The sequence below is a fragment of the Bubalus bubalis genome, chromosome 1, assembly GCF_019923935.1.
Source record: "Bubalus bubalis isolate 160015118507 breed Murrah chromosome 1, NDDB_SH_1, whole genome shotgun sequence".
Taxonomy (NCBI): Eukaryota; Metazoa; Chordata; class Mammalia; order Artiodactyla; family Bovidae; genus Bubalus; species Bubalus bubalis.
Genome location: NC_059157.1, coordinates 15,666,638 through 15,694,128, shown reverse-complemented (window position 1 = coordinate 15,694,128; position 27,491 = coordinate 15,666,638). Strand labels below are relative to the sequence as shown.

At 39.7% G+C, this 27,491-nt stretch overlaps 1 long non-coding RNA gene across 1 annotated transcript; it reads right to left on the bottom strand.

Moving 5' to 3' along the window:
* Positions 1 to 906: 906 nt before the first annotated feature.
* Positions 907 to 27,282, bottom strand: LOC123332598. The gene is made up of 4 exons (XR_006549458.2): positions 27,248 to 27,282; positions 10,909 to 10,996; positions 8,280 to 8,505; positions 907 to 1,044 (listed from the first exon to the last, which is right to left on the bottom strand). It is a non-coding gene; the product is annotated as an uncharacterized LOC123332598 (long non-coding RNA).
* Between the last annotated feature and the right edge of the window lie 209 nt (positions 27,283 to 27,491).

The following is a 27,491-nucleotide window of genomic DNA, read 5'->3' as shown; positions in this document are numbered from 1 at the left end:
CTCTCAGAAACCTATGATTATCATCATTTCGCTTACAAAATGCAAATACACTCTGTGTTCCCTGCAAACATTTTGGGATAAACACAACCAAACTGCCAGAAGGTTTTATTTCCCCAAAGCGCCCCTTGCATGTAAAATATGGCTCTCTCCCAGTTCCATTTGTTAAGCTCTCCTTCTCCTTCTAACCTATAATCTGTCTTCACCGGAAACAGGAACCTGATGGGTTTTACAGGCTGAAACAATGGGAATAGCATCCCTTCATTGTCTCCTCCCCTGTCCCAGCCTGTGAAGTGCCCACTGACATAAGCTGGCAGTCCAATAAAAATGAAAATCCTATTCAATATTCCATTCACTCTTGTACATATGCAGTATTGGCATTTTGCATGTTAATATCTGACAGTGTTTTTTAATTTGTTCTAAACTGCCAGCTCATTTGCATCATCTCTCTGTGATCTCCCACCTGTGCAGCAATTTGCAGGGAAAACATAACTGTTTATGTACCTACTGAAACTTGACTCAGTAACAGAACCTGATCCAGGGAGACCTCATCTTGTTTTCTAAACATTCTCCACTTGCGCTTTGAACTAGGTTCTTAATACGCATACCCACAGCCCCAGTCATTGTTTCTTAAAACCAAGTGAAGCTTTTAGATGCTCACACTTTTGGACTAAGCTGAACAGCTTGATTAGAGAAGGCAATGGCACCCCACTCCAGTACTCTGGCCTGGAGAATCCCATGGACGGAGGAGCCTGGAAGGCTGCAGTCCATCGGGTCGCTGAGGGTTAGACATGACTGAGCGACTTCACTTTCACTTTTCACTTTCATACATTGGAGAAGGAAATGGCAACCCACTCCAGTGTTCTTGCCTGGAGAATCCCAGGGACGGGGGAGCCTGGTGGGCTGCTGTCTATGGGGTCGCACAGAGTCGGACATGACTGAAGCGACTTAGCAGCAGCAGCAGAACAGCTTGATGGCATCCACATGGTAGTATATTGGGTTTTGTGCTGTCAGGACCACAGGATCTCGATGCCTATGCAGCTTGGACTGGATGATGGGATGAGAGCAGTTATAGAAATTGCAAAATAAGTACCTGTCAACAGTTTTTTCTTTTTTAATGAATTAATTTGGCTGTGCTGGTGTTAATTGTGGCACATGGGATCTTCAATCTTATGGCATGCAGGATCCTTTTTTTTTTTTAATTGGAGGATAATTGCTTTATAATGTTGTGTTGGTTTCTTCCGTACGACAATGCAAATCAGCAATAATTGTGTGTATATCCCCTCCCTGTTTGGCCTCCCTTCCCCTCCCATCTCACCCCTCTAGGTTGTCGCAGAGTGCCAGGTTGACCTCCCTGTATCACAGAGCAGCTTCCCACTAGCTGTCTCTTTGACACATGATAGTGTATATATGTCAATGCTATGGAATCTAGAAAAATAGTACTGATAAACCTATTTGCAGGGAAGGAGTGGACCTCCAGGATCTTTAGCTGCACCATGTGGAATCTATTTTCCTGATAAGGGATCAAACCTGTGCCCCCTACATCGGGAGGGCAGAGTCTTAGCCATTGAACCACAAGGAAGTCCCGCATTTCAACAGTTTTAACAACAAGGAGATACCACTGTTAGGCAACCTGGGGAGTTTTTAAAAAAGCTATTTGTTAGTTCTCATAAGCTAAGAACTCATAACCTAGAAAGGAAACAGTGTCCTATTTTATCTTCTGTATTATAAAGTGAACATCTCAAAGGATTGAGCTTTGCCTTATTTTCCCCAAATTAATTGAGGCCAGCATGTGGAATCTGGAAGAGGAAGATGCTGATTCCAATGAATTGAATTCAGGTACAAAAATCTCTTGTTCAAGATCTGTGTACCAGCAGTAGATAAGCAAATTATTTGTTAAATCATATTGCTGCTTATTATCTGTCTCTTCCCAATAAAAAGATAAGCTCCACAACAACATGTCTTTTTATCTGTTATTCAGCTAACTGATGGATCTTAAATGTCTAGAACATGGACTGGTACAGTGTAAACACTCAGTGAATACTTTTGAATGACTGTATGGACAATGGTCTCTGCTCCCTTTATGAATCTGAGTAATCATGGAAATCTTCCTGCAAAGTGGTTCCTAATCTTTGAAATTTCATAGGTCAAATGCATTTAGAAAGTGAAAGTCGCTCAGTCATGTCTGACTCTTTGCGACCTCTTAGACTATACAGTTCATGGAATTCTCCAGGCCAGAATACTGGAGTGGGTAGCCTTTCCCTTCTCCAGGAGATCTTCCTAAGTCAGGGATCGAACCCAGGTCTCCCTCATTGCAGGCAGATTCTTTACCAGCTGAGCCACAGGGGATGCCCAAGAATACTGGAGTGGGTAGCCTATCCCTTCTCCATGGGATCTTCCCAACCCAGGAATCAAATTGGGGTCTCCTGCATTGCAGGTGGATTCTTTACCAGCTGAGCTGTCAGGGAAGCCCAAAAACAAAAGAGAAAAGGAAAAAAATATAGTATTGCTAGAACCAGTGCTGCCATTTTGTAATTGTTAAATATGGACTTTGAAAAATAACAATGAACATCCTTGCCCCTCTGCACTATTCATAACGCTGTCTTTTTTGTGGTTTCTACACAGCTCAGTGGTCCACGATCTACATCTTATAAGCCCCAGTTTCTCCAAGCGTGGTCAACAATAGCAACATCAACAGGGAACTTATAAGAAATGCAGGTTGAAAATCAGGTTGAAAAGATTTTCTTAATAAGAGAAAGGACTTTTCAAAGCAAAAGTAAGAAAAAGGGAAATAATCTAAAAGAATTGTTAGCCTTTCCTCAGAAACGACTGATGCAGACTTAAGTCACAAACCAGCATCTGTCTGCTGACAAATTTTCAAGAGCTCTGACCTTAAAAAACCACAGCTACAAGTGCTTCTGAATTGACATGACTTCTACGAAAATGGGCCAGTCCTAAGGACATGTTGGATTCCAAACTAGACAACTTAAGTGATTACAGAAGCAGAGCCTTAAAGGGAATTTGAAAGATCATCTGGTCCAATCACTCAGGCCAGTGAAACTCTAAATCATGCAATTTTGATACATGGCTCCCAGCTGATTTGATCCCTCTTGAGTGTCCTGATGCTTCCAGTGCTTCAAGGAAGTGCTCACCAGCCAGCTGGCCCTGTGGACACTTCCCATCATCTCCATCCCACGCCCCACCTAAGCCTGACAAAGACAGAACAGAAATCAGAGAACAACTTCTGGTTGCTTCTCTCTGGTTGCTTCTCTCTCATTTTTGACGTTTTCAACAAATATTTGTTTCTTCAACTTCTTTAGATAATAATGAAAATAATCTGGTAGTAATTTATGAGCATAAAATACTCTCTGTCAGCCAAGTGAGGAGGATTTGCATCTGTAAATATGTATCCTTGTATATAAAGATGGGCCTCCCTGGTAGTTCAGTTGGTAAAGAATCTGCCTGCAATGCAGGAGACCCCAGTTTGATCCCTGGGTTCGGAAGATCCCCTGAAGGAGGGCATGGCAAACCACTCCAGTTACTCTTGCCTGGAGAAGCCCCAAGGAGAAAGGAGCCAGGTGGGCTACAGTCCATGGGATTGCAAAGAGTCAGACAGGACTAAGTGACTAAGCACAGGACACATATATAAAGATACATGCACAGGGACTTCCCTGGTGGTCCAGTAGCCAAGACTCCAGGTTATCAATGTGGAAGGCCTGAGTTCGATCCCTGGTCAGGGAATTATATTGCACATGCCACAACTGAAAAGAAGAAAAGACCCCTGCCTGCCAAGACTAAGACCCCACAGAGCCAAAAAAATTAAAAAAAAGATAACGTTCGCATAGTGGCACTGGTGGCAAAGAAACCTCCTGCCAATGCAGGAGACTCAAGAGACACAAGTTCGATCCCTGGGTTGGGAAGATCACCTGGAGGAGGAAATGACAACCCGCTCCAGTATTCTTGCCTGGAAAATTCCATGGACAGAAGGAGCCTGGTGGGCTATAGTCCATGGGGTCAAAAAGAGTCAGATATGACTGAGCACATGCCTTGCTTCATTTACCTCCACGTGGATTACCTTATGAGCCACTTCAGCTACTGGCCTTCGACATCCCCTGAAAGGAGTTCAGTGTGGAGTAGTTTACAGTGTCCCTCATATAATCTGAAATTCCCAGGTGGCTTACATGGTAAAGAATCTGCCTGCAATGCAGGAGACCTGGGTTTGATTCCCAGATCGGGAAGATCCCCTGGAGAAGGGAATGGGAACCCACTCCAGTATTCTTGCCTGGAGAATGCCATGGACAGAGGAGCCTGATGGGTTACAGTCCACGGGGTCACAAAGAGTCAGATACGACTGAGTGACTTTCACTTACTCACTCACACATATAACCTTGCTTCATATTTACAACTCCAAGTACTAGGCTTATTTAAAAAAATCTTTTGGTGGATGTTTTAAGAATGTTGATTTTTTTTAAAGTAGGGAATATAAAGGACAGAGGGGCAGATATACCAGTCAACAGAATACAACAAAGAAACCTCAGTTTTGCCTAGTAGGCTTCTACTGTCAACAATCCAGAGCATAACCAAGTCCAATCTCTGCAGTACTGATTGCTATAAAGAATTATTTCTTGTAACCAGATCACCAAACATTTTATTTATTAATGTAGGTGACTACTAAGGCATAGAAACAGCTTTCTTGAAACAGATATAGCAGTTATAATTCCAACATGGAAAATTCTATTTTGTGAAATTTCATTTCTATTTAAATCTTATTATTCTGGGGGAAAAAAAGATCTCTGAATTGACTGGAAGTCTCTAAAGACACCTGCTTTCAAATAGACTTAAAAATAGTTTTATTTTTCATTGGGATTTTTCATGTAGCAGATGTGAAGGTGAAAGGTCACTCATTCATTGTTTAATTTCAAAATGGAGCCAAAACAAATTGCAGCCACAGTAAATTTGCCCACCTAATCTTACATGAAACGTACAAGCATTCAAATACTCTTATGGATTAGGGCAGCTTACTGCTGCTTGATGTTTGACTGAAATTTCCTTGAAGAAATTGATGGAAAGTGAACTTGATCTTATAATAAAGAAATACCTAGAAAGTTTACTTCCTTTCTGCCTCTTCTTTTTTTATCCCTCATGCAGTATCCAAATCCATGTAAACCACTAGACTTCTAAAAACAAAATGTCCAAACATATTTTTTGCTTTCCCACAATTATTTGTCTTCCTAATTAATTTCACAGTCTGAAATAAATTATTGACTTACCAGACTTTCTTGTTTTCTGTGACAGCTTCAGCAGTAAACAGGCCATTAACAATTCATAATGAGAGGACATGCTTGTTTTTTTTCCTTGTGCTAATTTGGTACCCCATTAGAGACTGTCTCTGACTCTTCCCTTTGCTGTCGACTCCTTTTGGAAAAGGGTGACAGACTGCTGGGCCCTATATCTTTGAATAAAGAGACTTTTCAAAGGAAAAATAAAACTCTTTTGCCATATCCAACTCCTTATGCAGAGACGATTCATGAAACTTCTCTTTTGTCCTTTTCTTACCCATTTTTTAAAAGTACTTTGTAGAGGAACTGCAGCACTCTGTATGTGGACTGAGTCATTCTTGACCTGTGGTCTTTATCCATACTCATTGACTGCTCCCAGACAAGGTCGAAACTGATTTTCTATGAGTCTATGCCAGAAAAGAGATCTGAATATTCTTCCTGAAAGATGCCTTGAAAAATGGGTGGGATTTTACAGAGGACAGTATCTTTATGGGGGAAAGAATATAGGCAAAGAGAAATTCAAGAAAAACCCTGATATGATGGTAAGTAGTATGGAGTAAAATACTATGCTATTGGATATTTTTTCAGTTTGAAGCTTGGGGATAGAAGAGATTGGTAGATAAGATACCTGATTGAAGGAGGGAAGAAAATGCCTTGTTGGAGGAGGGTGTTGAGAGAATGTAACTTCTGGTTGACCTGAGATGTGGACCCAGGCAGGCAGAGACTCTTCCCTCTCTCCCCTGTCTTTAGAATGTATCTTCTGCCCAGTATTCCTGCCCTAGCAGTCATTTCAAGGACACAGCCTTGAAAGGGCAACTCATTACTGAGACCACCTGGATGAGATAACATGACTTGATCCCATTAAGGCTGCTATGTAGACTGGGAAGGTTCTGACAGGTACAGAGGTCTACTTCTTACAGCATTCATGATAAGCCTGTATATACGTTCCCTTTATTATTAAGCCTGCCTGGAGTGGTCTGCCTCTTTCTACTGTCTCTTTCTGCCCTCCTTGTATTCGGGTCGGTTTTAGATTTCACTTGGAATTCCTGAGGTTTTAAATCATCTCTTTTAAAGTTTGGAACTGAATCATAGGGGATAGGCAACCATTCTTGGATCAAGTGTGTAAAAGTAATCATTATCTTGCTTCCCAGGTGGGTCAGTAGTAAAGAATCTGCCTGCCAATGCAGGAGATGTAGGTTCAATCCCTGGGTTGGGAAGATCCCCTGCAGAATGGCAACCCACTCCAGTTTTCTTGCCTGGAAAATCCTATGGACAGAGGGGTTGCAAAGAGTTGGATATGACAGGGCAACTGGAGCATTCACACACATCCTTCATCTCACATTGGTCTGGGAATTGCTATGTGAGTCTTGATTCAGAAAAAGGAAAGACAAAATGATAAAAAAAATAGGATAATATTGCTCAAACTTTAATGTAAGGAATGTGATAGAATCAAGAGTAAAAAGAAAGTACATTGACTAGAGAAGGTGCTTTGGAATGAGACTTGTATTCAAACCTAGCTTTGGGTCTCAGTGTCTTCATCTATAAAATTGGGAAAATAATTTGTACTTCACTAAATGAGAAAATGTAACTTAATGTTGAGATTGGCATATAGTAAAGGATTTAATAAATTGCAAATAAAATATTTACTAAAATAATATTATTGAATTAAATACTTATAATATTAATAATTTTATCTTATCAAGTATATTTCTTGTGTCAACAAGTCTGTTCTCTGCATCTACAGTTCTATTCCTGCCTTGCAAATTTGGTTTATCTGTACTATTTTTCTAGATTTCCCATATATATATATATATATATATATATATATATATACACACACATTAATGTGCATTAATATTTGTTTTTCTCTTTCTGACTTAACTCATTTTGTGTGACAGACTCTAGGTTCATCCACATCACTACAAATGGTCCAATTTCATTCCTTCTTTATGGCCAAGTAATATTCCACTGTATAGATGACCACATTTTCTTGATCCATTCATCTGTCAGTGGACACTTGGGTTGCTTCCATGTCCTGGCTTTTGTAAATAGCACTGCAATGAACACAGGGGTGGCAATGTGTCTTTTTGAATTATGGCTTTCTTGGGCTATATGCCCAGTAGTGGGATTGTTGGATCATATGGTAGTTTTATTTTTAGTATTTAAACTATTTTTAGTTTTTTAACTTCATTCTGTTCTCCATAGTGGTTGTATCCATTTACATACCCACCAACAGGTACAAGAGGGTAAGGAAGCCTTTTTCAAACTTTGCTTTTCAAAAGAGCAATGAAGCTGATACATAAGTGACCAATGTCTATTTTGCTGCTTATAGTTGGGATTTGGTTTATTCATTTAATAAACATTAAGAATATTTTACTGGGTTTTATGCTAACTCTTAGGGATGAGAAGATAAGAGACACTGTGTTCTTACTCATGAAGGGATCAAGTAAAGGAGACATGATCTATGGTCAAGATTAAGACAAGAATAGTTCAAAAATAGGCCATGCCTTGTGCCCATTGGGTGAAAAAAGCCATTATGCATAGAACCCCCATTATTCCATTCCAGTTGTCTTTCCTATATGATTCTTCAAAAAATATGTGTATAAAGTATCATCTTGATATTATACTTAGGAACAACTGTAATTTTCTAACATTACACATCTAATAAATGCCCAAAATTAGATCCAAATATGAAAACATATTACTCTAACACCATTGCCATTTTCATGAAAATTTTCCCAATTAAATGGCATATGATTGCTCTTCTCCATCCTTCCTTTCCTGATGTACCATCATATTCTTTCTGATTATTTGCTGAAGATTTTCTAGTTGAGTTTTACTAGGGTTAGGGGGCAAAGTCATAGTGAGGCGAGGTGGAAGAGAACAAAGCTTGAGGACTGAGGTATAGATCTCAAACTAATCCTGAGTGTCCATGGTTTATTTATTTACTTTTTGAAAATACTTATTTATTTAATTAATTTATCTGGCTGCATTGGGTCTTACCTGTGGCATGAGGGATCTTTCAATGTGGCACATGGATTCTCCAGTTGTAGCACTCAGGTTTAGTTGTTCCAATGGCATGTAGGTCCACTGGGTTTCCCCGTGTTTGGAATTTTCCTGAAGGTCAGCAAACTGGCCTAGGAGGACCTCATTTAGGATGTTGGATTACTTAGGCTGGCTCCCTGTGACTCATCCTCCAACATGCTGAACTGAACATCCATCCTGCTGGCTAACGGAGGAGAGCAAAAGCGGAAGAGGAAATGTGCAAGTGCTTTTTCAAGCCCGTGTTGGCATTGCTGTTGCTAACATTCCATTGGTCAAGAAAGTCACGTGGCCAAATTCAGACTCACAGGTAGGGAAAACTCTGCCTCCGGGTAGAAGGAAATACAAAGTCATATTGCAAAGAGGGTGGATGCAAAGAGGAAAGAAGATTTGGGGCCACCCAGCCCTGGGACTAAACAAATGGTCTTCTGATAAGGAGGGTGTACATAATTCAAAAAGACACATTGCCACCCCTGTGTTCATTGCAGTGCTACTTACAAAAGCCAGGACATGGAAGCAACCCAAGTGTCCACTGACAGATGAATGGATCAAGAAAATGTGGTCATCTATACAGTGGAATATTACTTGGCCATAAAAAGGAATGAAATTGGACCATTTGTAGTGATGTGGATGAACCTAGAGTCTGTCACACAAAATGAGTTAAGTCAGAAAGAGAAAAACAAATATTAATGCACATTAATGTATATATATATATGGGAAATCTAGAAAAATAGTACAGATAAACCAAATTTGCAAGGCAGGACTAGAACTATAGACGCAGAGAACAGACTTGTTGACACAGGAAGGGGAAGAAGAGGGTGGGACAAACTGAGAGAGTGGCATTGACGTATATATACTCCCACGTGTAAATAGCTGGTAGGAAGTTGCTGTGTAACACATGGAGATCAGCCCGTTCCTCTGTGATGACCTAGATGCATGGGGTTGGGTGGCGGAGAGGTCCAAGAGGGAGGGCATATATGTCTATACATATAGCTGATTCATGGTTGTTGTACAGCAGAAGCTAACTCAACATTGTAAAGCAATTATACTCCAATTTAAATAAATAAGTAAAAGAAAAAGTCTCCCTTATTTAGAATCCAACAGTATTCAGTTCAGTTCAGTTCAGTTCCCTATTTTCTGTCTGGATCACTGGGCCATGACCGAGGTTTATGGAATAAATGTTACTGTAATTACCTTGGAGGTAAAAATAAGGAAGCAAGAAAAGATTGGGCTTGTTTTCATCCATGTGTTATGTCCACTCTGAGGATGTCTCAATATATATGCATGGGAAATGTGAGCTCCGAGAAGATGAAAAGTTTTAATTGCAAAAGCCCATGTTGTTAGTGCAGTCAAGAGAGACAGCAATGAGGAACTGCCCAAGATAAGTGAAACACCGTGTAAATTGATCTGAAAATTACTGGCAGTTGTGCTATCTCCAACGAAATGATTCATGCTGATTTGAGGAAGTATTTCTTGCCTCTATTAACAGCCTTAATGTTAGGAGCAGTGGGAAAGTCATGGAAGCTGAAGAAGCCAGCAGGTCTTACAAATTTTCTGCTCCCAGGAAGGGCATACCTGCTCTGCGCAGATCTTTAAGGGCTTTAGTTTGCCACAGGGAATTAAATTCGGTAGAGCTATAGCCAGGTGCTCTCCTTTCACCCTTCCTTCACTCCTCGGCATCTAGCATGACATGGAATGTCTGGCTGGTGAGCTCAAGTCCTAGAGATAAATGCATGACTTTACATCCATTTATTTTCTTCAATGAAGTCAGTAGCTTATTGGAAGGCTGTATTCATTGGTTGATCTACTCTGTTTTTTATTTATTTATTGGCTTTCTTTATCAATGTTACTTATTTATTTTAAAATTTTTATTGGAGTACATGCATGTGTGCTAAGCTGTGTCTGACTCTTTTTGACCCTATGGACTGTCTCCCACAAGGCTCCTCTGTCCATGGGATTTCCAGAGCAAGAATACTGGAGTGGGTTGCCATTTCCTTCTCCAGGGGATCTTCCTGACCCAGAGATCAAACCCAAATCTCTTATGTCTCCTGCATTGGCAGGCAGGCTCTTTACTACTAGAGCCACGTGGGAAGTCCCTTTATCAATGTTATTTATTTATTTTAAACGTTTTATTGGAGTATACTTGATTTTCAAGTTTGTGTTAGTTTCAGGTGTACAGCAAAGTGAATCAGTTACATACACACACACACACACACACACATATAGCCATTTTTTTTTCAGATTATTTCCCCATATAAGTTATTACAGAATATTGAGTAAAGTTACCTGTGCTCCATAGTCTGGGTCCTTAATGAGTTTGAATGTGATTTTGTGCTTGTGTTTGTGAGTATGTGTGTGTGCATGTATAGTGATACGTGTAACAAAGGTGTCTTTGTGTGTTTTTAACTTCTCTGCAGTAGTGATTATCCACTTAGCATATTCTGCTTTTTTTTTAAACTAGCTCAGCCTAGGACACCAAACTAAGAGAAAAAGAAGAAGCGAAATGTTTCACTCCCTCCCTTTTCAAAACATCTGCTTAGGATTTACAAAAGACTGAATTATAGTGTTTCACTCCTAGGTCATCACTCACCTTGAATAAATCAACTCTCTCTGAATCTTAGTTTTTCCACCTGTATATGGGGAATCACATTTACACATGCATCCAGTTGGGCAGAAGTCTGCAAATAGAAAGCAACCAGAAAGCAGAATTTGTAATTTTTTTTATTTTTATACTGTATTTGATTTATTTTAGGAATTTTGGTAATCATCCTCTTAAATCATTTCTAAAACTGTCAGTAATTTGCATCGTGGTTGGGCCAGGAGATCGCAAAATTGAATATTCATATCAGTGCAAATCATTTCAGTACTATTCCTCTATAAACCTGGAGGAAATGAACTTTAGTTTAAATTTTCATCAGCACAGATACTAAGTAGCTGCCGTGGCTCATTTGCAGAAGAGCCACCTATTATACCGCATTCCAATTTATAGTCTGAAATATGTTTAACACCTACTGCAAAATATTTCCTAATGTCCTCCTAAAGGTCTTTTTATATGATTTATAGTAGTTTCCCTAGAAAATCATACAATCAGTTTTAATGTGTATTTATTAAATTTCTGTTCTGTGTCCAGTACTGGGTTTGTAACTGACAATGCTACTAAAGAAACATGAGAAAAATCTCTGCTGACTGAGAGCTCAAAAATCATTTGTGCTGATTTTCTGACTCCAACCAGATTGAATTTTATGGTGTCTGTGTCAGTTAACCTCTTAGGGAAAAAAAAGTATACCATGTACTGGAGTAGTTGGAGAAATTTTTGAAGGTGATGGGCTGAGCTGGTAAGTGATGATAGAAACATTTGGAGGAATCACGTAGGTAGATTGTGCAGGCTGCTTAACTCTTGGGAGTATCATTCACATAACAAAGTAAATAACACTCCGTAGAGTTGTGCAGTGTCCAAATTGCGAAGGATACAAGAGCATAACTTAATGGGAAGTAGAGGCAGAATAGAGTCTGAGCTGTGGGTTTCTGTGAATCACACATATGATATTTCACAGCCATGAGACCTTGTTAAAATTATCTTTTCTAAATCTGCGTTTCCCCACAATTAAAATCAGGTTTGTAAAATAGTTCCTTATGCACATGTGAGGATGGAAAAAGATAAGGATTGTTAAATATTCAGTAGACTCCTGGTCACTGAAGTACATTTTAGTTTTTGCTACTGCTTTTATTTTTAATTAAGAGCTTGGGAGAGCCTGTGCAGCCTTTTAGCTATTCAAGTTATTCAGGAAACTTCGAATGTGGAATGAGTGTGCATGTGTGTCTGGGTGGGGGTGAGGGTGGCGTAGCGTCTTTCTCACTGAAGATTTAAAAGAGCAAATCTTTTGTGGACATGGGAGCAATCTTGAAAAGAAAGGCTGCATCTCTATAATCGTATAATCCATTTCCTGCTTTTTGATAGATTATTCAAAATCTGCTGATAAGAAAATGCCTAGGCTGGTCCTGTTTTGCTGTTTATTTGGAGTGTAAACAGACATTGGTATCAGCACTTCACATGTTTATAAGGCTGGATTTTTCCAGGAAGAGTAATGCAGTGAGAGATGATTATTTCTGAAAAAAGAAGTATGGAAGAGCAAGATCTCTTAACCTAGTGTGCCCCTGCCAGAAATGCTCCCACTGATGGGAAAGACACACAAATGCCTGCACCTTATATCCTTTGGTTGGAAGAAGGAGTGTGTGTGTGTGTGTGTGTGTGTGTGCGTGCGCGCACGCATAACCATGTGTGTTGGGGAAAGGATTAGGGAGAATAGGGATACAGAGATTTTTATAGATATGTAGAATTTTACAGATTTGATACGAGGATATATGGCCCTAACTCCTGTTTCCTATTTTCTTAAAAGGAGCTAAACATTTAAATACATAGTTTTACTAGTTTATAAGTGATTTTAGTCAAAAAGTATAGGCATACAATAAAAATCTGGAAAATAGGATTATGGTGTTTTGTTCCTTCTTAACATTATTATTTCATTTCCTCTTGGTCTATTTTCCCTGCATCTTTTTTTTTTTTTTTTTTTTGCAGTGCTTTCACCATAGTGTAAATATTAATTTGCATGTTCCTTTCTCACTAATGATATAAGTATTTTTTGTGTTGCTAAATCTTTTTCATTACCACTCATTTTAATCTCCGGAAAGCACTGTTAAGACTGAATATAAACATTTTATGCCATTATCATCCTACTATTGGAGAGCGTAATGGTTTTTTATTATAAATTCTGTTTTGATGGTCATCTTACTGCATAATTTCTTTCCTACATTCCCACCACCGCCCCCCCACCCCAACCTTTGGAAGGGATTTACCTAATAGAATTACTAGTAAAAGGATATGAAGATTTGCACGGTTAAATATATTTTGTCAGGGCCTATTTCTTGAGAAGATGTAGATGTGCAGATTTTACCAATGCATCCTTCTAAATTCCCACTTTCCAGTCCTCGGGTCTTATTGCCAATAATGCTTCTAGAAGATGTAGAACATCAGTGCTTATGCAGAAGTCGACTAAATCTCAGTAACCCCTATAGGCAGTGTGATTCCAATAGAGGTCTGAATAGTCCTGCTCGTTAGATAAGAGCAAAGTCTAAATTACAGCTAAAGCCAAAAATCTTCTGATCTTTATTTCTCTTGTTTCTGGATGTAGAGGGTAAAAATGTACCTCCTTGGATGAGTCGGGCAGTGGTGGAGTAGCTCAGCACAGATGTGGTGTTAAGGAGGGCGTGGGAATTGCAAACAGCTCGCCTATTTCTAGAGCAGTGGAGAGGCCAGAACTAAACAAGAGCGATGCATGAAAAATGGCTTAAATATTAAGCAGCTACGTCCTGCCATTCTGGTCCGAGTGGGTGAAGAATATGCATAAATAAAAATTAAATACGAGAAAAGGTCTAAAAATAAAATCATACAAAGCTCATGAAGCTGAAACTCTGAATACAAATACAATCCCACGTCTTTGGGTGAAATCCATAACCAGTTTTCGGCAATACCCACCTGACTCGCTCACTGAATTGCAAAATGAGAGAATATAAATCAGAGTTGACAACGAGGTCTTATTTCCCTCTTTAGAGGTTTTAGCTGAATAATAAATCATACAGATCCAGCCTCGTGGACCTCTTAGGATTCAGAACCATTCTCTTTGTTGGAGCCTACAAACAATAATTCCTACTATGCGATACATGTACAAAGCAAACCTCCGTCCCTCACACTGTCACCTCCCGTTCCAATTAAGCAGATCAGTAAGGAGAGAGAAGGTTTACTTACTCTAGTCAGCCAGAACACAATTGGCTACTCATCTGAAAAATCTCCCGATCAGTTTTCGCTGCATGTCGCTATCAAATTATTTTTTAAGATAAACTTTTCTCAGATGTTACATGTAATACATGGGTATCTGCCTGTTAAAAATTCCAGCCCTCTGATATGTAGAGAACACTACATTATAATTTGAGCTAGCCTCCAGTCACCTCAACTGTCTCAGAATTAATTTCATTAATATAGTTAGTCATAGAAGCACACACTGTCTCACACCATACTTTTCATATACATTTTATATTTATATGTATATATTATAGACAAACATACATATATAATTTAGTTTTTAAAAATTAATAGTATTTTACTATACATATTATAGATACTGTTTTGTGACTTCTAATAATATGTTTTAGGAATCTCTCTGTCATTATCAGATCAGATCAGTCGCTCAGTCATGTCCGACTCTTTGCGACCCCGTGAACCGCAGCACGCCAGGCCTCCCTGTCCATCACCAACTCCTGGAGTTCACTCAGACTTCTGTCATTATAAGATATATGTATACATTTATACATACACATGTATACATCTATATGTATATACATGTATATACCCTATATATATGTGTGTATATGCATATTATTATTATGTATATATGCACATAATAAAATGACAAGAACTTCTCTGACATTAAGATATATATGTATATAAATACATATTAATATGTATTTCCTATATATTATATATATACCCATATATATATGGCTGCTGCTGCTGCTAAGTCACTTCAGTCGTGTCCAACTCTGTGCGACCCCATAGATGGCAGCCCACCAGGCTCCCCCGTCCCTGGGATTCTCCAGGCAAGAACACTGGAGTGGGTTGCCATTTCCTTCTCCAATATATATATGGCTACCTTATTCTATTTAAATGCTACATTTCATTCCATTTGCAGTTGTACAATAATTTACCCAACCCTTTAATACTGAAGAACACTTGCATACTTTCCAGATTTTCAAAAGCAATGCTATCGTACAGCATGTGCATGCGTGTGTGACTGTGTGTGTGTGTTTGTGTGTTTGTGCATGTGTGCATTTATTTGTGAATCTATCAGGATTGACTTCAAGACTTAAAACAGCTTTGTCAACTAGGCTTGAGCATTTAAAGTTATATTAAATCTTATGAAATTGTTCTTCTACAATTTAGAGGAATACCATTTCCCCCACTATTTGCCAGTATTGGTATTAGAAATATATTTGCTAAATTAGAGTGGGAAATATTGCTTCTTGTCATTCATGACATATCCCTGAATGTTAATGAAATTCAGCTTTTTTAATGTTTCTCATCTGAATTGTATTTTATTTTTTGCAAATTTTCTATTTACATTTCTCCTAGTTTTTTTCTCATGGTTCTTTGTCTTTTTAAATTGAATTTTATATATTTATATAAAATTTATATGCATATGAAAGCCTTTTCTGTTTGGTCAAAAGTATTTACTTAAGATTTTTGTTGACTGTGTTATACTAGGGAGAAGGCAGAAGGGATGGGGACTAAGGAGAGAAAATAAGTTATATTGTGCTCTTATAGTATTGTTCTGAAGACAGAACTATTCCTTTTGTTTAGAAAAATAGACAGCACTTTGTAAGATCTGAAAAAGATTATGAAACGTAAGTGTTAAGGACTAAATCAGTATATATAAAAAATTGCTCACTTTCAGTCTGTTTCCTTCTCACTTCTATGTTTTAGTTTATATTTTCATCCAGCATCTAAATGCAGGTTTCTAACTGAATCCAATAAAATGGCTATTTTTTATGTAAGACAAGTGATAAGGTCTTATACTTTATACTCTGTGTCTTGGCATGATTACCCATCATTATATTTCTTTTGCTTACAGAACAAATCTTTATTCTTCATCAGGAATAGATAGATACATGGGACTTCCCTGGAGGTCTGGTGGTTAAGACTCCATGCTTCCAATGTGAGGGGCATGGGTTCGATCACTGGTTGTGAACTAAGAAACCACATGCTGTGGAATAGCCAGGAAAAAAAAAAAAAAAAGCCCAAATACAATGAAAAACAAACAACAAAAAAACACAGAATAGATAGGTATAAATGGTAAAACTTACAATTTCCTAAATTTAAACTACTCCTATGGTCTAATATTCAGTTCTAGAATGAAACTTATTGATTAAATTCCTATAAATATATAGAACATTCAACATTCAGCTCAACATCCAGAAAACTGAGATCATGGCATCCGGCAAATAGATGGGGAAACAGTGGCAGACTTTATTTTCTGGGGCTCCAAAATCACTGCAGATGGTGACTGGAGCCATGAAATTAAGATGTTTACTCCTTGGAAGGAAAGTTATGACCAACCTACACAGCATATTAAAAAGCAGAGACATTACTTTTCCAACAAAGGTCCATCTAGTCAAGGCTTTGATTTTTCCAGTGGTCATGTATGGATGTGAGAGTTGTACTATAAAGAAAGCTGAGTGCTGAAGAATTGATGCTTTTGAACTGTGGTGTTGGAGAAGACTCTTGAGAGTCCCTTAGACTGCAAGGAGATCCAACCAGTCCATTCTAAAGGAGATCAGTCCCGGGTGTTCATTGGAAGGACTGATGTTGAAGCTGAAACTCCAATACTGTGGCCACCTGATGTGAAGAGCTGACTCATTGGAAAAGACCCTTGATGCTGGGAAAGATTGAGGGCAGGAGGAGAAGGGGATGACAGAGGATGAGATAGTTGGATGGCATCACCGACTTGATAGACATGAGTTTGGGTAAACTCTGGGCGTTGGTGATGGACAGGGAGGTCTAGCCTGCTGCGGTCCATGGGGTCGCAAAGAGTCGGACATGACTGAATGACTGAACTAAACTGAAATATATAGATGTTTGAAATAAAATCAAACACCTTCCTCACCTGCACTTTTCACTTACTTTCTTCACCATAGATGTGAAATTTATTTATTCAGAATTCAAATGCCTATAGAGGCAGATCTCGTTTTATTGAGTTTTGATATTGTGCCTTGCAGATTCTGTATTTTTTACAAATTGAAGCTTTGTGGCCACCCTGTGTCCAGCAACTCTATCAGTTCCCACTATTTTTACAACAGCATTTGCTCACATCATGTCTCTGAGTCACATTTTTGTAATTCTTGGAATATTTCAAACTTTTACACTACTCTTCTATTTGTTATGGTGATCTGTGATCAGTGATCTTTGATGTTGCTATTGTTATTGTTTGGGGGTGCCAAATGAAAATTTAAATCTATATTAAAATTTCAATATAGCTTTAGATTATTTCCCTAGGTATTTTTGTACTTTCTATTTGTGCTTATTATAGAAATTTCCCCAGTGGATTGTAAATACTTCTACATATGTCTCTCTACTGTTTTATTAACATCTTGATAACAGGATCTTTTTTCTCCATTAGTGTGTCATTAATGCCTGAAATGATTCATAAAATGTAGTAGGTGCTCCAACAAACATTGATTTTTTAATATACAGTTGTGGATGGAATCAGAGAAGGCAATGGCACCCCACTCCAGTACTCTTGCCTGGAAAATCCCATGGATGGAGGAGCCTGGTGGGCTGCAGTCCATGGGGTCGCAAAGAGTCAGACACAACTGAGCAACTTCACTTTCACTTTTCACTTTCATGCGTTGGAGAAGGAAATGGCAACCCACTCCAGCGTTCTTGCCTGGAGAATCCTGGGGACAGCGGAGCCTGGTGGGCTGCCATCTATGGGGTCGCACAGAGTCAGATACGACTGAAGCGACTTAGCAGCAGCAGCAGCAGGATGGAATACCCTCCCTTGCTCACCAAATTATATTAAATGCACACCTGTGACTTGGTTGTGACCTGTCTTTCCTGGCTCTTCTTTAGTTCCTTCCCTGACAGGGACTTCCCTGGTGTTCCAGTGGTTAAAACTCTGTGCTTCCAATGCAGGGGGTGTGGGTTTGATCCCTGGTCAGGGAACTAAGATCCCACATGCCTCATGACAAAAAAAAACAAAAAACAAAAAAACACAAAACAGAAGCAATATTGTAACAAATTCAATAAAGACTTCAAAAAGGTCCGCATCAAAAAACAAAAAATATTAATGACGTTTAGAGGGATAAGAGGAGAAGAAGGTTGCTGCTACTGTAACTCTGACTTTAGAAGCAGCAGTGTTCCTTCTATAACAGAAAAGGGGGAGAACAACTCTTTTGCTGTTAGAAGTCTCATAAATTGAATAGTGATGATTGTTGACTATCATGAAGGAATAATTTTAAAAGTCATAGAACAGTGCTTTGCTCCTCATGGAAAAACTGAGTGATCATTCTTTTTTGGTTTTATTTTGGTGTTTTTTTAACTTTTTATTTTGTATTGGGGTATAACTGATTAATAAACAATGTTGTGATCATTTCAGATGAACAGCTAAGGGTTTCAGCCACACATATATATGTATCCACTGAATGATAATTCTGATGAGAGCGCAAACCACTGTTTTGCTTCTCTCCTTACTTCTTTTATTTTAAAGCCAGGATAGGAATGGTTTCCTTATTTCAAGAGCTGAAATCTTAAGGCTAGTTTTGTTTGAAAGAAAATATATATGTTTAATATGAGCTCATGGAGATTTTGAAATTGCGGAGCATTTCCATGGGCTTACATAAGAAGAGGGAATGCTTCTCTCAGGAATTATACTGGCTGCTGTCTCCCGAATGTCATCCTGCAGGCGGGTAGGTACTAGTTTTCCACTTCTTTGTTGAGTCACTCCCAGAATCATGTAATTTGTCTCCTCCACATAGAACAATAGCTCACCCATCTGAGATAACTGGACGGACAGCTATTGATCTTACCTTCTGCAGGCTTTCCAGAGCTGATTCTAAGACTCTGTTTTATCCCTTTCATTTACCTTTGAAATGGATCGCCCCACCACCATGCAATGTATGGTCATATAAGTGTAATTGTGAAAAATGCAAATCCAAAGCTGTGCAATGAAAATATGAAAGTCTTATGAACATAACACAAAATTATGCTAATGCTGTGAATTGAAAATTCTTTTTCCAGAATCACAGAATTCTAGAGTTGGCAGGCAGCATGAGCTGTGTTGACATTGTGACTGCCACATGGCATTGCCACTTTAGCTGGTGAACAGAGAGAGCTGTGTCATTTGACAGGATTAGTTTTACAAAATGTGTATTTCCAATTAAATGTGGCCTTCAGGATTCCATCCCTCAAATAAAATGAACCAATTTGCATGAAAATGATAAAAATTGCTCCACAGAAGTTGTGCATAATTTGTAATCTGTAATAAACAAGACATTTATATGGCTGGATAAGAAAAAAAAAGGATGGAAGAAAAGTCAGAATCCAGGAATAGATGGTGGTAGTGGGGAATGAAAGAAGCCAGAATGAAGACATTCAGAACAGAGTGAGCAACAGAGAGATAATTGATGCAGAGCAGGCTTCCCTGGTGGCTTAGATGGTAAAGAATTTGTCTGCAGTGCAGGAGATCTGGGTTCCATCCCTGGGTCGGGAATATCTCCTGGAAAAGGAAATGGCAACCCACTCCACTATTCTTGCCTGGGAAATTCCATGGGCAGAGAAGCCTGGTGGGCTACAGTTCCTGGGGTCCCAAAGAGTCAGACACGACTGAGTGACTAACACTTTCACTTTTACTAATGCTGAGAGCAGGGGAAGGACATGGAAGCACAGGCAAGCCCAAGAAGGACTAAGACCTGGGGCAACACTAGCATTCAGGCCTTCCCATTTGGTCCATTTATCTCTAAATGGAGCCAGGAAAGACTAGAAAGGGCGAGAACAGAGACTCTGCTCAGAGCTTCAGATCAGCAGGTGCCCCTTGGCATCCATTAGCACGACTTGGGGACCAAGATAACACGTGGGTTTATTCATTTCACAAAAAGAGTGATGCTAGCTACCACTTGGTGGATACTTTGCATCAGGTTTTCCTCATTGACTTTTTCCAGTGATATAAGATACTGATCTCCTCCTCCAAAGGAGTACTATACTTAGATATTTCAGGGGTTTTTTAGACATCTTCTGTTTCTATTATCAATGTGATTAGTCTCTCATTAAAGTAAAAATTATAAACTTAGCTTATAATTACAGGGAATAATTGTACAGAAATAATGGAAAACTATGTTATAACATTTTAGTACAGAGTTTCATATTAAATCAGTATTTCTACTTTTCAAGAATTAAACATGTCTAATAACTCTCAAGGAGATCCAACCAGTCCATTCTGAAGGAGATAAGCCCTGGGATTTCTTTGGAAGGAATGATGCTAAAGCTGAAACTCCAGTACTTTGGCCACCTCATGCGAAGAGTTGACTCATTGGAAAAGACCCTGATGCTGGGAGGGATTGGGAGCAGGAGGAGAAGGGGACGACAGAAGATGAGATGGCTAGATGGCATCACTGACTCGATGGACATGAGTCTGAGTGAACTCCGGGAGTTGGTGATGGACAGGGAGGCCTGGCGTGCTGCAATTCACGGGGTCGTAAAGAGTCGGACATGACTGAGCGGCTGAACTGAACTGAACTGAATAACTCTCACTTCCAAATCAAGACTTTTTGTAAGGTAAAAAAGAATAGCTATATAGACAAATACCTTATGATATCACTTTTTTTCAGAATCTAAAATATGACACAAATGAACCTGCCCACAAAACAGAAACAGAGTCACAGATAGAAAACAAGCCTATGGTCACCAAAAGGGAAAGGGGTGGGGGAGGGATAAACCAGGAGTTTGGAATTAGCAGATACAAACTATTATATATGAAATAGTAGACAACAAAGCCCTATTGCAGAGAACAGGGAATTATACTAAATATTCTGTTATAAACCATAATAGAAAAGAATCTAAAAAGAATACACACACACACACATATATACGTGTAACTGAATCACTTGACTGCACACCAGAAACCTGCACAATATTGTAGATCATCAGATTTCAATTAAAAAAAAAGAGTTAACCTCCAGCTCTTTAGGCTTTTCATACTAGTGTTTATTTTTCCCATATATTTAGAGATAGCTCCCCATACAGCTATATGATTTACATGTATCTTTTAAAGAAGTATACACTCTATAAAATAGTAGTAAATTGCTATGCATTTCAGTTTGTATGTAACACAGAAAATGGACATTGTTTTGCAATGTGAATATAATTTTGAGGGGAATAATTCCTATTAATTAAGACCTTATGAGCAGGTACTATTAGGCAACAAGTTCAATCATCCTGCCATGTTTTTGTGGTAAATGTTGGTTTTGGTGTATAATCTCTACTCACTGTGTTCTTGTATTCCAAGTTCTTGCATGCAAATTTTAAAATGCTTAATCTAAAAATCATGCTTGACCTAAAAGATCATGGCATCCAGTCCCATCATTTCATGGCAAATAGATGGTGAAACAATGGAAACAGTGACAGACTTTATTTTGGGGGGCTCCAAAATCACTGCAGATCATGACTGCAGCCATGAAATTAAAAGACGTTTGCTCCTTGGAAGAAAAGCTATGACCAACCTAGACTGCATATTAAAAAGCAGAGACATTACTTTGCCAACAAAGGTTCATCTAATTCAAGCTACAGTTTTCCATTAATCATATATGGATGTGAGAGTTGGACTATAAAGAAAGCTGAGTGCTGAAGAATTGATGCTTTTGAACTGTGGTGTTGGAGAAGATCTTGAGAGTCCCTTGAACTACAAGGAGATCCAACCAGTCCATCCTAAAGGAAATCAGTCCTGAATATTCATTGGAAGGACTGATGCTGAAGTTGAAACTCCAATACTTCGGTGAACTGATATGAACAACTGACTCATTTGAAAAAACCCTGATGCTGGAAAAGATTGAAGGCGGGAGGAGAAGTTGATGATAGAAGATGAGATGGTTGGATGGCATCACTGACTCAATGAACATGAGTTTGAGCAAACTCTGGGAGTTGGTGATGGGCAGGGAGGCCTGGCATGCTACAGTCCATGGAGTCGCAAAGAGTTGGACATGACTGAGTGACTGAACTGAACCTAGAACATACTTAATATTTTTAGGTTCACCTAAAAACATACTGTGATTTGATGCAAAAATCGCTCCCCAACAATTTGTGTCACTCCTTCTACACAATCTCTGAACAACTTTGAAATGGCAAACCCTGGTAAGGAAACTGCTTCAAGTTCCTAGCTGGTTAAGGAGTTTTATACATTTTATTAGTGTAATAATAGATTTTATAGTCAACTGAAATATGTAATTATAAGTGCATATCATCCATATTACCAGCTTGATGCTTGGGCTTAGCTTTGCATTGATTGAAGCACTGCAGCTTTAAAATTAATGATGAAGAGAATTGATGGTCATTTAAGTTTTCCCACATGAAGGAAAGTATAGGAATAAAGTTTGCTCAGGTAGTGGGGGATGGCCTAAAAGTTCACTCAGGTTTTTCCATAAGATGTTATAGAAAAACCCGAACGAAATTTTTGGTAGGTAAAGATAAAATATTGTGGATAAAGAGAGAAAATATGTCATGTGATCTGGGTGCTGTGGGTTTTTTTTTTTTTTTTTTTTTAATTGGGGAATTGAACAAGTGGCCCTGCCGTGGCTTTGGGGAATGAGAGACTGAGGTTGTACAGGATGGAGGTTTTGAAGAATGATGGGTTATTCATTGGGTCTGCTTTCATGGTCTTCACAAGTCACAGTTAAAAAATGGAGTCTGTTTTTAATTATTTTGTGTTGCTGGGTTGTTTGTTTCTTTTTAAATGCTACTCCATCCAGAGACTAAATAACTTGGGGCCTGGGAAGTAAGTGTTCAGATCAGACAGGTATGTGTGTCTGTACGATTGAGGAGCAGACATGGGAGGTGCCAGATCAGACTGGGATTCAGGGGAGGGCAGAGAGGGAAGCTGGAGGAGAGGAAGCATTTGAAAGAAGAAGGAGCAGGGTGGTTCTTTGGATGGGCTCTCCCCGAATCTTCTACTTGAAAGATCCTGTAATGAAATATTAAGAAGTCCTCTGGGGACTCCCCAGGTGGTCCAGTGGTTAAGACTCTGCACTCCCAATGCAGGGTATATGGGTTCCATCCTTGGTGGGGAAGCTAAGATCGCACATGCCACACCACATGGCCAAAATAAATAATTTTAAAAAACACATATGAATACTTATAAGAAAAAGAAGAAGGCCTCTGGTCCCGAGTCACCCGGATTCTCATCCCTGTGTGTTGTAGTTGCTAACTCGTGTCTGACTCTTTGCAACCCCGTGGACTGTAGTCTTCCAGGCTCCTCTGTCCAAGGAATTCCCCAGAAAGAATCTGGAATAGGTCGCCATTCCCTTCACCAGTGGATCTTTCTGACCCACAGATTGAACCAGAATCTCTATTGTCTCCTGCATTGCAGGTAGAGTCTTTACTGCTGAGCACTAGGGAAAGTGAAAACATTAGTTACTCAGTGGTGTCCGACTCTGTGCAACTCCATGGACTGTAGCCCGCCAGGCTCCTCTGTCTGTGGAATTCTCCAGGCAAGAACACTGGAGTGGGTTGCCAATTCCTCCTCCAAGGGATCTTCCTGACCCAGGGATCGAATCCGAGTCTCTAGTGTCTCCTGCATTGGCAGGCGGGTTCTTTACTAGTGAGCCACCTGGGAAGCCATTCTCATCCCTAGGCCTTTAGCAATTTACTTGATTTGTCTGGCCTTAATTTCCTCCTCTGAAAAGTGGGAACAAATGGAAATTACCTATCTTATAGGGTTATTGTAAAAACTATGATATTAACATGTACCTGAAGCATAGCAGTACGGTATAAATTGTGAATGATCACTATTACAGCATGGGATAAAGCAAGAGAGGATGCAACATATGCAGAGAAACAAGCAATTCTGAATAACTGAAATTCAGAGTTTGGGTGGGAGATGAGGCTGGAGAGACAGAAAGGGACAAAAGAATTTGAATTTCATCCTAAATGCAATAGGAACCATTGAAAGGTTTTGACAGGAGGAAGGATTGAATTGTGCTTCCCATGAAACAATATGTTGAACTCCCTCAGAGCCCTCAGGAATAACCACCCTGCTGCCATCTTGATTTCAGACACCTAGTCTGCAGAAGCCTGAGAGGATACACGTCTTCTGTCTTAAGCCACTCAGCTTGTGGTGCTTTGTGTCAGCAGCCCTAGCAAACTAGCCCAAGGGTAAGAGGGGTCTTGTTTTAGCTCAGAAAAAAAATTACCAACTGAGGTAATTAGGGAGTAATTTTTATGTATCAGGAAATTTTTCAGAGAAAGAATGTTTAATGTGTAAATAAACAGAAAGTATAATACAAAAAAAAAAAGCAAAAAACGAAATATAACTTTGGTTTTTTCATGTGGGAGATAATTGGGCTTCCCTGGTGGCTCAGATAGTAAAGAATTTGCCTATAATGAAGGAGAACTAGGCTTGGTCCCTGGGTCAGGAACATCTCCTGGAATGGCAACCCACTCCAGCTTTCTTGCCTGGAGAATTCTATGGACAGAGAAACCTGGCGAGCTACAGTCCACGGGGTCACAAAAAGTCAGGCATGACTGAGCGACTAACACACGAAAACTACAAAGAAAAAAGAAATATAACTTTGGTTTTCACGTGGGAGAGAAGAGTAGAAAGGAGAAAGCATGAACTTACGGAGCCTAGTTGGAGCAAACAAGAGCCTCACTGTCCCGACACTCTGCCTTTGCTTCTGGGGGTTTCTCATAACAGACCCCAGCTCTAGCTCCCTGTAGGGGAAGAGGGGAGGTGTCGCATCCATGCATCAAGTACAGCTGTCCTTTCCCGACCCCTAGAGGGCGTGCTGCCATCGTGAGCAACGAAATGCTGCTGGATTTATCTCTGGAACCCAGCACTCCCTCTGTATAGGAACTTATAACACATTTGAACCTTGTTACTGGGAGACCATATATTTAAAAAGTTGAAGCTTTAGATCTATTAGAATTTAGAAAGCAAGTAGCTCAGGCTAGCCTATGGAAATAACTGAAGTGAATTTTAACAGTTAACGTAAAACAACGAACTGCTTTCTGCAGGTCCATTTTCCAGGAACTGCAGAGACAGGCAGCGGTAGGAGTCTAGTCTTGTACTCTCTCACGTTTTCCTTAGTGCTCGATACAGATCCTGTGCACCCGTGCGATAAACAGGTGAAAAGTCCCTGGGTGTATATATGTAAGTGCTGATTTATGCTTTACTTCTCATGGAGGTGGTATCACTACCACTATCAGGAAAGATGCTGAAGAAGGCCAATCCTGCCAGAGAACCTGACTCCTGGGCCCTGGGTCACTAAGCTCAGTCTGGGAAGGAAGTTGCTTATTGAGTTAAGAGAGATCAGGTAGCTCATATTTAGAGCAGCCAAAAACTGGGGTTAAGTGCTTGCTTGCTCTTTGAGGGGACAATCAATATGAAACTATATTCCAGCAAAAGAGTGGATAAAAGTGTACCCCAAACTATAAATTAAATCAGAATTACCCCAACTGTGCTCTGTGGAACAATGGGATCCTTCGTGAAGTTAACTATGTTGAGATGAAGTGTATTTTTTTCTTGTAAATTTCACTGGGTTGTACACTATTCATTCTCAGGGGTAGCATAAACAGACACAACTTCCTAGAAGTTAGTTGATAATGGAGAATTTCTGTCAGCATCTCCCAGGATAAGGCTTCCCTGGTAGCTCAGCTGGTAAAGAATCTGCCTGCAGCGCAGGAGACCCTGGTTTGATTTCTGGGTCAGGAAGATCTCCTGGAGAAGGGATAGGCTACCCACTCCAGTATCCGTGGGCTTGCCTGGTGGCTCAGATGGTAAAGAATCCACCCACTGTGTGGGAGACCTGGGTTTGATTCCTGGGTCAGGAAGATTCCTTGGAGAAGGGAAAGGCTACCCAGTTCAGTATTCTTGCCTGGAGAATTCCATGGACAGGGGAAACTGGAAGGCTACAGTCCATAGGATTACAAAGAGTCAGACATAACTGAGAGGTTTTCACTTCACTTTTCCCAAGATACCAATGTTGTATGGACCATAGCTTGGGTTATAAGGTATTAAATCATAGAAGGCAATTCCAGCTCATCCTCTGCCTCTTTAATAAGCATATACAAAAATTTCAGAATTAGAGAAATGTTCAATGATCTAAATTGTCTCTGAATGAAACAATTCCTTTAAAACCATCTTATTATCTTAAGTTCTTTATAGTGAGGATGCCTCTGGCATGCGGACGCCTTCATGCAAGGGCAGTTGCTCCCCTAATCCATGTAATTAACAAAAGCCACATGCACATCTGCTTAAGAATATCTTTTCCAAAGGCCAGCCATGAGGCTTGGACTTCCAAACATTCATTTTATGTTTATCTTAGGGGATCATTTCTAGAAAGCTCCATTAAAATGGAGCCAAGACTTACAAAGATCAGCCATAAATTCCAGGGATAGGGTTTATCAGAGACATTTAGAATTTAGATGGTAAACAAGGAATCGTTAAGAAAAAGAACACCAATACAGTATACTAATGCATATATGTGGAATTTAGAAAGATGGTAACGATAACCCTGTATGCGAGATAGCAAAAGAGACACAGATGTATAGAACAGTCTTTTGGACTCTGTGGGAGAGGGCGAGGGTGGGATGATTTGGGAGAATGGCATTGAAACATGTATAATATCATATGTGAAACAGATTGCCAGTCCAGGTTTGATGCATGAGACAGGGTGCTCGGGGCTGGTGCACTGGGTTGACCCAGCGGGATGGCATGGGGAGGGAGGTGGGAGGGGGGTTCAGGATGGTGAACACAGGTACACCCGTGGTGGATTCATGTCAATGTATGGCAAAACCACTACAATATTGTAAAGTAATTAGCCTCCAAATAAAATAAATAAATTAAAAAAATAGAAAGATCAAAAAAAGAAAAGGACATGGAAATGTGGGACATGGCACACTTCACTAAGCAGAGTTAGTGATGTGAATTCCAAAACATGATTCTAACTTTTCCAAAGGACTCTATTGGGCTACACCCTACAGTCCTGCAAGTTTTACAGTTCCCCAGGCTCAAGATCGAAGAAAGTGCCCAGGGACAGCAACAGAGTCATCAATGGCTTATTGGGCAGGGGGATCTTACATATCTGAAGGAAAACGTCCCAGAGTGAAACCCTACCGTTTGCAGGAGATGGCAGGCAGGATATGGCAACAATCTTTACTACTCGGAGGAGAAGGAGGTTACCATTTATAAGGGATTGATGTCAGGGTGGCTCATCAGTTACTAGGGAAACCAACGGCTGGAGCAGGAAGCAAGCACCTGGGTAGTTACTGATTAAGCCCTATGATTAAGAGAATTGAATAGTCATGTGAGTGAAGCAGGGGCTGGTCAAGTAGGGGATATACAGATACCAAGGGAATAG